The sequence below is a fragment of the Sceloporus occidentalis genome, unplaced genomic scaffold (assembly GCF_023333645.1).
Source record: "Sceloporus occidentalis isolate IW3139 unplaced genomic scaffold, rSceOcc1.0.p SCAF_8, whole genome shotgun sequence".
NCBI lineage: Eukaryota > Metazoa > Chordata > Lepidosauria > Squamata > Phrynosomatidae > Sceloporus > Sceloporus occidentalis.
Window position 1 is genome coordinate 50,103,513 of NW_028316988.1, and position 13,488 is coordinate 50,117,000.

The 13,488-nt window shown below is 40.4% G+C and overlaps 1 pseudogene; it reads left to right on the top strand.

Annotated features, from left to right (window-relative positions):
- The first annotated feature begins 9,464 nt into the window (after positions 1-9,464).
- On the top strand, positions 9,465-13,202 carry LOC149308917 (ATP synthase F(1) complex subunit epsilon, mitochondrial pseudogene; annotated as a pseudogene).
- The last annotated feature ends 286 nt before the right edge of the window (positions 13,203-13,488 follow it).

Genomic DNA, 13,488 nt, shown 5'->3' on the forward strand with positions numbered 1-13,488 from the left:
GCCATTTAGCTGTCCAGAATTTTGAACAGGACTATTTTCCAGCCTTAACTGGAAAGGTTGGGAATGAAATCTGGGGCCTCTTCCACACAAAGCATCTGTTCTGCCATGAAAACCTCTCATTAGCAAGGAGTTCTTCATTCATTTTGGTTGAAAGCACAGATTTGCAGGCAAGTTTCTTTCAAATGTATGGACCAGACTGTGCATGCCTGGACTGTCTATGTCCATTAGCAAGCAAGTAAAGTTGTAGATGAGGGTGGGCAACTGTGATCCTCCCAGTGTTGTTGGATTGCATTTCCCACCAGCCCTAGCAAGCATAGCCAATGTGTTGGGGAGAGATTGTGGGAATGGTATCCCAATACTATCTGAGAGACCACAAATTGTTCATCTCAGTTCTAGCTTGTGACTTCAATCATCTTTTATTTGAGCAATCTATCCCTGTCATTTTCAAAGACAAGATGCTCCCTCCCCCTACTAGCATCATTTCTCCATAATTTCAGTGCAGGGAAGTCATTTTAACATGTTGCCTTTTCTTCCCACTGCAGAAATGTTTCCTACTGTCAACCTTGTTTTTTGCTCACCTGTTGCATCAGCCTCCCCCCCCCCCCCCCGCCGGGTTAGGTGGCGTAAGGATTTTATTTCCAGCAATGCTTTCTATGAACAGTTGTAATGTAATCAATTCCTATTTTCTGACTGTCTGGCTCAAAGGGTACCATAACAAGAATGAATTTAAGGGTTGTCCATTTTGCAAGAAAGAAGGAAAGAAAAAAAGAAAGAAAAGAAAAGAAACCCATGTTTTCCTTTGTTTGCTAGACTGGGGTTTGGACAATTCTTTTTATGACGCAAGTCATACTTCATCTTCCCAGGAAAATCAATTTTTTGTTGTTTGATTGAAATTTACAAAGGTAGTGATGTGGGAAAGGCTGTTAATAAATGATTTATGGCTGGAATGAACAGGAGCATTTAACTGTACTGTCAAGATGAGACTGTTGCCACTTCCCTGCCCTGTGCTATTGTGAAGCCTGAGATGGCTTGTGATGTAAATCACACACACGTCGTGCAGAAGTGAATTATGTTTTGCTTTCTCCCCCCCCCCCCCCAATAGAAAACAAATTGTAAAGAACATGTTATCCAATTAATATGTTGACATTACTCTTGGAAAGGATTTTTTTTAAAGGGGGAAGAAGAGAACCTAATTGGGAACTTCATTTGTTGATCAATGGGGAGAATTGATTATCATGTTGATACAGCGGCATTTGCAACATTTAGGTAATCACTGACCCAATGTAAAAGTTGCTTTTACTCTAGCAGAGGAACCCCAGCAAAATTTCACCATGACACCCATGAGAATGGATTTGTTACTGGCATCAGCTGATGTTCAGCTAATTCAAACTGGGATTGTATAATCTATATGACAAAGAGCAGACCTAGTTGTGGCTTGCATTTTTCAGCATAGACTAGCCTAGACTAGTCTAACGCTAGTCAAATTTTAAGGTCTAAAGCTGCAGAAATGTTTGAAGTCTTACAGCAAAGAGACACATCATGACGCCATCGACACTGTGTTGCCTGCCTAACAGAGGAAACATTTATGTGGGACTTGAGTACACTTAGCTTCCTCATGGTTGTCTCTGTTGCTGATCGTATGAAGAACAAAACTTGTTGTATATGCTGATATGTATGTTATGTACATTTTCACAGTGATTGAACCATTGTAAACAGGGGGAAATGGGGGGTGGGTGGAGAATCACCATGCTGTCTATTTTATGAAAATGATAAAGCAGCTTTATTAAATTATTACAACTCTGTTTCAAAAGAATGGTGTACCTGCCACGTTGTTTCTTCTTTTATTTCTTTAAAAATACTGATGCAAACTTTGTTTTCCCCACTTTGATGTGACTTTTATTTCTTTGCTTCAGAAATTACTGCATTTTAGTATTAAAGACAATTATTGAATAAAAATGGAAAATAAGTGTTTGGTTAAATATGCCTCATGTGGGTTTGCTTATCAGCGGAAATAAGATTTGCGTGTGCATGTTTTGCTTTGTTTTTAAATCAACAAAATGGTTTCAAATGTTGAAGGAATGGGGTTCAGCTCATTATGGCCTGGTACAGACAGGTGACAAGTGGCACGTCGGTGCCAATTCTAGGGTTCAGGAGCGCGCAGCAACCACACGCTCCTGAACCATAGTCCATATGGACACCACCATCATGGCGGCCTCCCATCCACACAGGGGCCGCCATGATGCAAGAGAAACGCAGCATCTGCACGTCATGGCAGCATGCTCACATCATCAATGAATGCCAGGGCGCCAATGGAACCTTGGCAGTATCACCGAACGGAGCTGCATTTCGCAGTTCCTTTTTGGGGTGCATCATTGCCGCACCCGTGCAGTTGCCGCAGCAACAATCCGGGGCAAAAAGAGGCAGAGTCTTGTGGCCCTTTCCTGCCTGTCTGTACTGGGCCTACCTTTTACAAAGGACACACAATCCGAAAAGAAGCTGGTTTGAAAACTAGGGGTATCGTATTACAGTTATGAGATATTATCTTCCACCACACCTTATTTTTATTATTTTATTTATTCAGTGTATGTCCAGCCGTTCTCCCAGCATGGGACCCAAAGTGGTTTACGATACAGATTTAAAGTACAACTAAAGACCTAGTAAATTTAAATAAGTTTAAAAAGCATTAAATAAGCATTCTCATTAAAAACACTAATTAACAATGTAAAACACATTGAAAACACAATAAAGAAGATAAAGGTACAGTGCATTCCTTTAAAAGACCCTTCCTCCACAATCAGTTAATATCTAAAGACCTGCCTCAATGAAAAGGAAAAACAGGCTGGCAGCAGCCACTGAAGAGGCTGTGCCCCATGTGTTCTCCAAATGTGCCCATGACAGTGGTGAAATCAAGATTTTAATTGTTTTAAAATATCTAATTCTTTAAAAACATAACCTTACCAAAATTTCACTTGAAAGTATTCAAAGATATAGCTGTGTTAGTCTATAGAATCAGTATGTGGAGAGAGCTTGTAGCGCCCTTGAGACTAACTGAAAGAAAGGAGTTGGCAGCATGAGTGTTCGTAGATAAAGTCTGCTTCTTTAGACGCATATGGTTTCATTTCACGTGTAAAAGTTTTATAAAATATAGCTGTAAATCCATCTGGCCCAGAGATTTAATTCCTTCCAAATCTGTATTACTCTTTCTGTCTCTTGTTTAGTTATTGGGGAATTTATACAATTTCTCTGTAGTTTGGCTTTTATATTTATTTTCTGATCCTGCATTTTCTTCTCCCCATAATATTTTATAGAATTTAACCAAAGTTTCCTTTATTCCCTCATCTTCAGTTATTATTTCTCTTTTCTCCTTTATTATTTCTCCTCTATTTCCTTTTATTTTACTATTCGTCTTCTTCCCTCTCTTTTTTAAAAAAAATAAATTTAACACATTTAAATTTTAGTGTCCCATGCCTTAAATTCATTCCTCATATATATATATATATATATATATATATATATATATGTATGTATATGGCTTCTTAATATAATTCTAAGACCCAGTTCTTTAATCTCTTCTCTTTTTTTTATGCTACTGTTCTTTTACAGATATACTCTTGCCTTTATCATACTCTTTTTGTAACATTTCCACCTCTTTAATCAAATTTCATCTGTATAAGTTTTTTTAAAAAAATTCCTACTAAAACATTTCCCCTTATGACTGCTTTAAATGCATCCTATAATATATCTTTTTGAATATATTTAATTCAAAATAAATGTCCTCACTAATCTGTTGTTCATTCTCCTCTTTCAAAATAACCACAGGATCAAAAATCTATTTTTAAACTCTCTTAACACTCCGTCCTGCAATCTTTATGTATAATGCTATCCGATCTGCAAGCCAGACAACCCTTGCATTACCTTTCCTTTTAATTTTCATACTATTATTTTTTTTAACTAAAAATTAACTATAGCCAGATCTGATGGAGATACAGAGTCGGTATCATCAGCATACAGGTGCATTAAACCCCCTAACTCTGGATTACTTCTCCCAGCAGTTTCATCTGTATAGTAAACACAATGAAGGACAGAACCAAGACATACAGAACAAGGACCAAACAGGAAGCCCCAGCATCACCTTCACATCTCCAAGAAGGACCAGGACTGTTGTAAAACAGCTGTAATCCCACAGAGGTCAGAAAGATACAATGGCTGAGATACTGAAAGCTGCTGGGGAGTACAGCAGAATCAACAGGGATATAAACCTTTTCCATTTCCAGGTGGGGGCCAAAACCATCTCCATCCCATAACCAGGCTTGAAAACATAGGAATAGGGATCAAGATAACCCACCCTGGAGCTGTGTGCCCACAAAACACTCTGCAACCTTGTCCAAGAAAGTCTGCCTGTTAATTTTCCAGTATAGTGGGTTTCTTTTCCTCCCAGTAATGACCTCAGCATAGCAGGCTTACAGAAGTGAGGTTTTTGCTATTCCCCTTACGATCTCTATTCCACTCTGGCTAGTTAATGAGAGAAGAAGGGCACAGGTCCGATACTCATGTGGTGGCTCATGTAGGTCCACATTCTTAGGCTGTATAAATGTGTCCAGTGAGAGGACAAGTAGGAGTGAAGGTTACCTGCACTGGATCTGTATAATGTATAGTGTCCATGTCAGAGTTAATCTGAACAAATTTGTCTGCAAAATGGTGTGTAAATTCTTCACAGTGGGATGTTGAGTGTAGAAGGTCAGTCCTCAGAACAGCAGTCCTTGAACAAAAGAATTACAAAGGCAGATTGGAAGAGAAACAGTAGAATTGGAATTCATCCATAAACTACAGTCTCTTGAACAGGGACAATGGCTTCCTGGCTCACTACATACACTTCAACACTATCTGACCCCATCCTCATGGGAGCATCCTACACTCATCTGTTCTCCCTGCCAAACTGGTCTTGCCATCTCATTTCCATATCCAATCAATGGCTATGTCTTTAACAACCATTGTTAAAACTTGACTTGCTACGTCATTTCCATACACAAAGAATTTGAATCAACATTCTCACATACCTATGGCATATATATGTCTATCCCTGGCTTCCACTTCATCAAAAGTGTCTGAGGAAGTAGACTGAAGTCTACAAAAGCTGATGCTGCCAACTTCTTTCTTTCAGTTAGTCTCAAAGGTGCTACAAGGTCTCTCTACATACTGATGATACTAAGGAGATGCATGGTAGCAGATTTTTAAAAATATCTTTATTCAAAACACAGTTCAAATATATAAACTTCCATACATTAATTGTTCATATAATTATCACATCATTCATATCAGTTACTAAATATGTCATCTAACCCCAAATTATCTCCTATCCACTCTCTACACCATCATATCACAAGCTTTTCATCTTTATTAATCCTTCTTCTATCGCTTAACATTCAAAATCCTTCTATTACTTCCTACCCTTCTATCCTTCTTACACACTTCTGATCTATCCTTATACCTTCTCTTTCCATCTCTCTCTTCTCCTTATTCCTTTCTGCTTCCTCCTTCCCTTCATTCACCTCCCAAAACTTCATAATACTCTACCATTCATACTTGACTTCCTCCTCTGGATTCTTCTTTAATTTCTCATGACTTCCTATTCCACCACTTTTTTGCTCAATAGTCATATCTTTTATTTGTCCAAGTATTTTACACCAGGAATTTCATTTCTAATCTAGTTGATCATTCCATACTACTATGGAAAGTTATAGATGCTATTGGACCCCATATATTTCCAAGACATTTTAAAGCTGGCTTCCATTCCGCCAGATGAGTATGATTTCTTCACCATCACCAATGCCAAGACTTTCCAATGGGCTTTAGTATGCTGCTCTGAATTTTCTGACAAGCTAGTCTCCATCCCACTTGCTTTGTTGCTGCCAGCAGGGAGCTTGCTTATCTCCATTCCATGGGAGGGAAAGTTCAGGAATGATTTGCATCCATCATCCTGGCCATTTGTTCCAGTCCAGAGATCAGCTAGGGCTTCAAGGCAATAGAAAACTCCCCAAGAGCCATCAGGAAACCATTTGGACCCATCAGGTGCCTGGACTTCACGGTCTTAGTCCTCCATCCCTGTAGAGGCTCCAAGTCCCAGCGAGTATAAACCTCAATAGCTTCTTGATGGTAAGAGCAATTCAGCACCTAGAGAGGTAGTGGCACCTCCTTCTCTCGACATTTTCAGAAATAGGCTGAACAACTACCTGCTGGGAATGATCTAACTGGATTTTCTGCATGTAGGGGTTGGACTTAATGGCCTGTTTCAACTTTATGATTCTATTTCATCACCACTACCAAGATCAACTCATCTCAGGAAGAGAGACTATTGAGTGGCGGGATGGGCAGCACACCAACAGAATCCCTATTTTGACTGTTGCTTCAGTACCTACAACAGAGCATGAGATGCAGCATGAGTCAACATTTGGACCATGTGATGTTACTTCTTCTTTTACAGAAGCCATAACATTACAGTTACAAATGTAACTGTAAACATTATACACTTGTCCCTTCATATTCGCTAGTGTTAGGGGCACAAGACCCCCGTGAATATGGAAAAACTGCAAACAACAAAAACACTATGTTTTTACCTGAGAGGACACCTCTCTAGGAATCTCTAGGTTCTCCAGTGCAACTCTGTGGTCAATGTCTGACAGACACCGACCATAGAACTGCACTGGAGGAGCTACAAATGCCTAGTAGAGTATCTTCTCTAGGAATCTCTAAGTCTTTCAGGGCAACTTTTAGTTAAAGATGATCACAGAGTTGCACTGGAGGACCTAGATATTCCTAGAGAGAACCTAATCAAATATGTGAATAATCAAAATTGGCCCTGGACCCCTAGTCTACGCTGACTGACAATAATCTCTCCAAGGTTTCAGATAGGAGTTTTCCCCAGCCCTAGCAGGAGTCACCATGAACTGAGCCTGGGATGGAGGGAGGGATGCCTAAAGAGCATGCTTTATTAAGCACATACTCTGTCAAAGAGCTATAGCTTGCCCTCTACATGAGAGTTCGCATCTATTTACTCCATCAAAATAATGACAATCTCTTCAAGTAGAGGAGAAGGTCTTTCTACTGAGTGAAAAGGCTGATGTTTCTGTGGATCACCCACCTCAGAAACTATGCTTCTTGCTTCTCCTGCTTCTGTCCTTTCTACTTGTAACTTTTCCAAGCACCTCAGTGGCATAAGCAGGTGCCTTCCATGTGAAAAGTTCCCAAGGTTATTTCCCTACCCCCATTAAAAGGATCTTGGGTTGAGGAGCAAGGAAAGAACATTCTCCTGCCTTCGTGTGCAGCTGTTCATTAGCTGCCACAGTTTCAGAGAGGATTTTGCAATGAAATGTCAAAGGACTGAGCTTCAGAGTAGCAGAGAAGTTGTGCTAATTGATTATCTCTCAGCCTTCCTGTTTTTCAATTGGTCTACTAATTGGTTAATTCTGACCAAGTCTTTGTTCAGCTCTAATGGCCAGTTTCAGAAAGCTGTGTTAATGAATCCCCCAGTCCTTGGTAACTCAGATATGTGCCAATGTGGAGCTGAAGGAATATAATAAACAATCTGAGCCCACGCCCTGATTTACCATTTTGCACTTGGCTCTAATGGATAGACCACAGAATTGTTGGCCTGGTGTCTGCTCACTTTTGGTCTACATCTTGGTGTGAAAGAATATCTGGAAATTATAAGGAAGAAGGACAGAGGCCATTAGCAACATCCTGGAGAGGAAGATGGTACACATGAGTCTCAATGTGGTTCTAAAAGATTCAGATGAAGCAGTGATAGAAGTGAAGTATGAGACCATAAATTATCTGAAATTGTGCAATGTTTTCAGCTTTCAAAATTTGGCTCCAAGTGTCAAAATCCAAATTTACCTTAAAATTGAGAAATTTGCTCTTTTTCGTTGGCTGGAATGAATATAGTTGCCTTACCACTGGATAAACTCTATTGCAAGTCATCCATCATATATTGTCAAATACTGCAACCGGTATTTGACAGTATCTGATAGATGGCTTGCCACAGAATTTAGCAAAATGCCAGATGACAAGTCCTGTCAATTGTTGACTTCTGCAGTGTAAAATTTTTGGATGTCAGCTGCTGAGAACAAACCAGTGCAATGCTGCCTGTTCACACATCCAGACAATATTGCATCAACATCTACAGAGAAGGTTATTTTGGAATCAGGATGGGATAGATTACATTAAGGCCTTTTCACATACCTGTTGGAGGCTACAGCAGGCATAGTGAAAATACAGCCCACGTTAGCTGTGTCATATTACTAGAATTAAGCTCCAGTCTGGATCAACACTTGGTGGGGTGGATATAGCTATTCAAAAAAATCTGCAAGAGAAAACTAACTTTGGGTAGAATCCCTCACATGCCAGGAGAATCTCATTACTCCAGCTGCTTTGAGATGAAGTGGTTATTGTACACTTGCCCTGTCTTGTTTATAGAATTTTACAAGAGTCGAAAGGAAGGCAGCTTGAGTTTCTCTGTGTTTTTCTATTGCATCCTTCTGTATTTTCTCTTATAACTGAAAATCCATAGAGGAGAAAAAGTCAGACTAGCTGCATGATCCCATTTGACTGGAAGAGCAGGATCCCTTTGTCTGGAATCATCCTTGCAGAATTGCAGGGATCAAGGTGCACAGGTGTTTTCTTGCAGCTGCCATTGACTGAAATGGATAACAAGGGGAGGTGGGGTGCATTAGAAGTTGGACCTAGATACTTGAAGATGACATGGGGATGAAGAGAAGAGGGAGGGCTATCTGATATTGACATGGCTTGTTGTGTGGAAGTCAAAAAGGAAGACATGGTTCCAAAGAAGGGAGTGAAACATTTTAATACCAAGAGGAAACCACATGAAGAGGGAGGGCTCAAAAAGCAGAAAGGGTGCTTTCAGAGGATTCAGAGGCAGATATGGGGAATGTATGGCCCTCCAGATGTTACTCTACTACATGTGTATGTTCACTAGGGCTGTTGTTGCAGTGGAATAACATCATGAGGGACACGTATTCTCCAGACCTACATCTGGTAAAAAGATGCAGTTATCAGTCCCTTGCCTTTAGTCTGTTGGGTTTGCTTTCAGTTCATTTCCTCATGTTTTATCAGCAGTCAGCTGAACCCTCACTGGCAGAAGATGAGGGAGGTCCATGAAGAGCCAGTGACCTTACACCAATCTGTACCTGGTAATTTACATGGAGGAAAAGATGAATCAGGGCATGGTCAGAAGTAGCACTTAGTGCAGAGAGCCACCATCTATAGTTTGAAGGTATGCATTCCAGTCCCAGGTTTGCCACTTTAATATGAGAGTGGACAGGAAAGAACTCAGATTCTTTGGCTAGCATCCTGTTAGTGACATACATGGGCTAAATGAAAATTGTGCCTGTGTATGTTTGTTGTTGTTTTGTTATGGCAGGTGGAGGAATTCAGTACTTCCATCTGCCATGACGTTCTTCCTAGGCCACCCACTTGTTGTCTGCCTGGGCACCTCTTCCACAGCCATTGTCTGGCCAGGCGAGGACATAGGCATAAAGGTACCCAGGCAGCAACTGGACTTTCCCTGCACAGGTGAGAGAATGCATGGAAAAGTTATAGATGGTGCTTTCGCCAGCCACCCAGTGATGGAGATGGGTTTGTACCCAATGACTGGGGGTGGGAGTCGACAACAGGGATGTGTCTGCATACCATAATGCCACTCAGCTCCATGGAGCTACTCTATCCTGAGCTGTTGTGACCAATTCTGTTTCCTATTTTTTTCGTCAACCATCTTGCATTGCTGTTTTGAAAAAGAAACTTGAGACAGATTTTTAAAAAACAATGAGCAAACTAATGGATCAGTGAGCTTTTCTTTTCTTTTAATTTATTTTTAAGTTTTAAATTTTTAATCAGTGAGCTTTTCCTTTGTATGTCATTGGTACTGAATGGAAGAGGTGTGACTGAAGCAGATCAACCTGGCAATCTTCAAACCTTTGTTTACCCAGAAATTTTGTGTTCAGCGTACTGTATGAAGCCCCTGTTTGCCATCAGCACAGAAGTGTCTGAGATGTCAGCAGCATGATAGCTTTCCCTCACCCAGTTTTCTGGACAGCTGTCAACAGCCTGGTTCTCTTCCTGCACACTTTGAGAGCTGTCAGAGTTTTAAAACTGTGGCATGCTTAGATTATTATCATGTTGGTACTGAAATTTGCATAAACAGCAGGCCTTAGGAAAGAGCGCTTAGGTGAAAATGCATGATTTATAGACCTCAACAAACAAAAGAATTTTGGAGTCATGCTCTGGCCAGGAGCAATGTGCTGAATGTTATTCCTTTCAAGGACAACAGTCATATAAATAGAGAGGGTTTGATTCTGAAGCTGAAGTCAAAGGAAAATGACTCTAATCTAACCAAGAGAGCTATGCCTATTTGTGCCAGTTGAAGATTGTAGCACAGTTTCTAATAAGCTTATGATCTATATCCTGTGCGCGAAGCATGTCCACAGCTCACTGGTGCATTGAAATGCAGTCAGTGTTTACTGGAAAATCTTTACATTTCATATTTTCAATTACACCATCAGATACATCAAGATTCTACAAGGTGCCAGGACATACGTAAAGGGAAAACCTATGCTTCAGAAATGGTTGTGAAAGGAATTGTTTTGTTTTGGAGCTGAGGAATTTTTCAAAGAGCTGCCTCTGACTTGGAGATTGGAGGGAAGGCATCTGAACTGCCATTGCACCACCTCAAGACAGACTAAGGGTTTTTTCATCACATAACATTTAGTTTACTGGAAGAGCCTATGCTTTGTATGCATAAAGTCCCAGGTCAAGAACTCTGCCTAACAGCTGTTCCCAGGCAGAGTCAGCAATAAAGGGCTCACTGAACAAAGACTCTGAAGTTTACCGCACTGGGGATAAAATGTTCCTCTATGCATTACAACGGGCACGAGCGGGGCCACGCACGGAGCATGATGGGAACCCGATGGGGCCCAGAACGCTAGTTTACCGCACAGGGAACGCCGCCGCCGCCGCGCATTCCCATCACGTTCCCATTGGGTTCCAGGGGATGCCATTTCTGGGGATGGTTTCGAAACAGTTCCCAGAAATGGCGTCCCCCGGAACCCGATGGGAATGTGATGGGAATGCGTGGCGGCAGCGCCGGCGTTCCCTGTGCGGTAAACTAGCGTTCTGGGCCCCATTGGTTTCCCATCACGCTCTGTGTGCAGCCCCGCTCGTGCCCGTTGTAAAGCATCAGGGAACGTTTTATCCCTGGTGTGGTAAACTTCTCTGGCTCAATACAAGGCAGCTTATATATTCCTAAAGTGCCCACTTTCACTCTCCATATCAACATTACCAAAAGGACACCACCGGCTCCACAGCATCTCCTAAAACAAGCAAAGCAAAAAGCAAAGCAAAAAGCAAAAAGCAAAGCAAAAAGCAAAGCAAAAAGCAAAGCAAAAAGCAAAGCAAAAAGCAAAGCAAAGCAAAAAAGCAAAGCAAAAAGCATAGCAAAGCAAAAAGCAAAGCAAAGCAAAAAGCAAAGCAAAAAGCAAAAAGCAAAGCAAAGCAAAGCAAAGCAAAGCAAAAATCTGGTGCTGACAAAAAGTTTCAACAATTTTTCATAGTTTTCCATTAAGTTTTATAGTTTTCATCCTAGAGTCATAGAATCAATAGAATCATAGATTTGGAAGAGACCACAAGGACTATCCAGTCCAATCCCCTGCCATGAAGGAACACAGAATCAAAGCATTTCTGACAGATGGCCATCCAACCTCTGCTTAAAAGTCTCCAGAGGAGACTCCACCATACTTGCTAATGTCATAGTGGAATCTCTTCCTGTAGTTTGAATTCATTGCTCCATGTCCTAGTCCTGGATCAGCAAAAAACAAAACAAAACAAGCTTCAAAGTCACATCACTTCAAATATTCAGATATGGCTATCATGTCACCTCTTAACCTTCTCTTCCACAGGCTAAACTTTTCCAGGCACATCCCATTTATCCTCCTCATTTGAACATGGGCTGCTGTAATGAGGAAATCTATGAGGTTTTTATGTTTCAAATTTGAGTTTCAGTCTACATATATTGATAACAAAAGCATTTCTGGAAATAATTTTACTTTTTGGTTAATAATCAATGAAATTTGTTCCAAGTACCAATTTCCAAAATGTGTTTATTTTGGGGCAGTCTAGCCACATGTGTAGAAATGTGCCATTATCGTTACGCCAACATTTGGAGGAAACATTTTTAGCCATTCTGGCTAGCTTCACTGGAGTCAAATATCACTTGTGTATAATTGTCAATGCGTTTTCTCTAATAAATGTGTAATATCTAAACATATGTTAACAGAGAAATTGTTAAGAGCAGTCAAATGACAAAGAACTTCAAACAGTAAGGATGTGAAGATTTAAAACTTCCAAACTGCCATATATGAAAAATAAGCCATTCACAACAGAAGTAAATGGTGATAAAGGAATGTAAATTACATTTATGCCTGTGGTAGATCACAAATTAATGGAATCCAGCTGCATTATCTGATTAATTCTCAATTATGTATTTCACTCTGGAGCAGAGTTTTGAAAGGCTACTTTTTGTACTACAAGTTCCAGAATACACAAGCCAACATGGCTACTAACCATGCTAACTAGGGAATTCTGGAAGTTTTACCCATAGATAGATAGATAGATAGATAGATAGATCTTCTTACATTCTGGAGCCTTCCTTTGAATTTGCTCTGTAGGAGAATAACAACGTTCAAATACCACAAGACCTTTTACAGGAGATAGTTTTGTTTTGTTAATGGTTCTATTCCATAGGCTGACTTATTCACTCCACTCCTCTGACATAGTGCAGCAGATGCGTATGGCTTAGAATTAAAATACTGACAAGCAAATTGGTGCAAGATCATCCATTGGGCTCCAGGGCTGACAGGGAATTGAGATGTTTAATCTTAGTCCAGTACTCAAACCAGTATACAGTACTTTCTGTCTAAATGCATCTTAGAGGCAGCCTGAGGCGACCGGGGTTTGAGTGGTGGTCTCTTTGGCAGCCATAGTGGGGGTACTGGAGGCAGGCCAGGCTCAGCTACATCAGATACTCCCAAATCTGCGCCAAGGCAGTAAGAGATGCACTGAAACCACAATTTAAAGCAGAGCCAGAGAAAGTGGCAGGAGCCAATGTAAAAATAGTAAAACCTAAAAAGGAATGATACAGAAGACCTGAATGACAGCTGGTGGCTATTCTCCTACACAAATGCTTCCTACCCTGTGAAAGTTATTTGTAAGTCAGCATGCCAATAAATGGAACCTTGTGAAAATACTTCCAATGAATATTTTCTTCCTGATCAAAAATGATACAGCATTTTGAAGAACTGTGTAATAAAGCTAGTATTTAAAAGTTTGGGGGGAAATGCATCTTTAAATCAGACTTCACATAAGGAATTTTGATACCTTTCAAATTTTAAATTGTTTGAGGTTTATAATCCTAAATGGTTA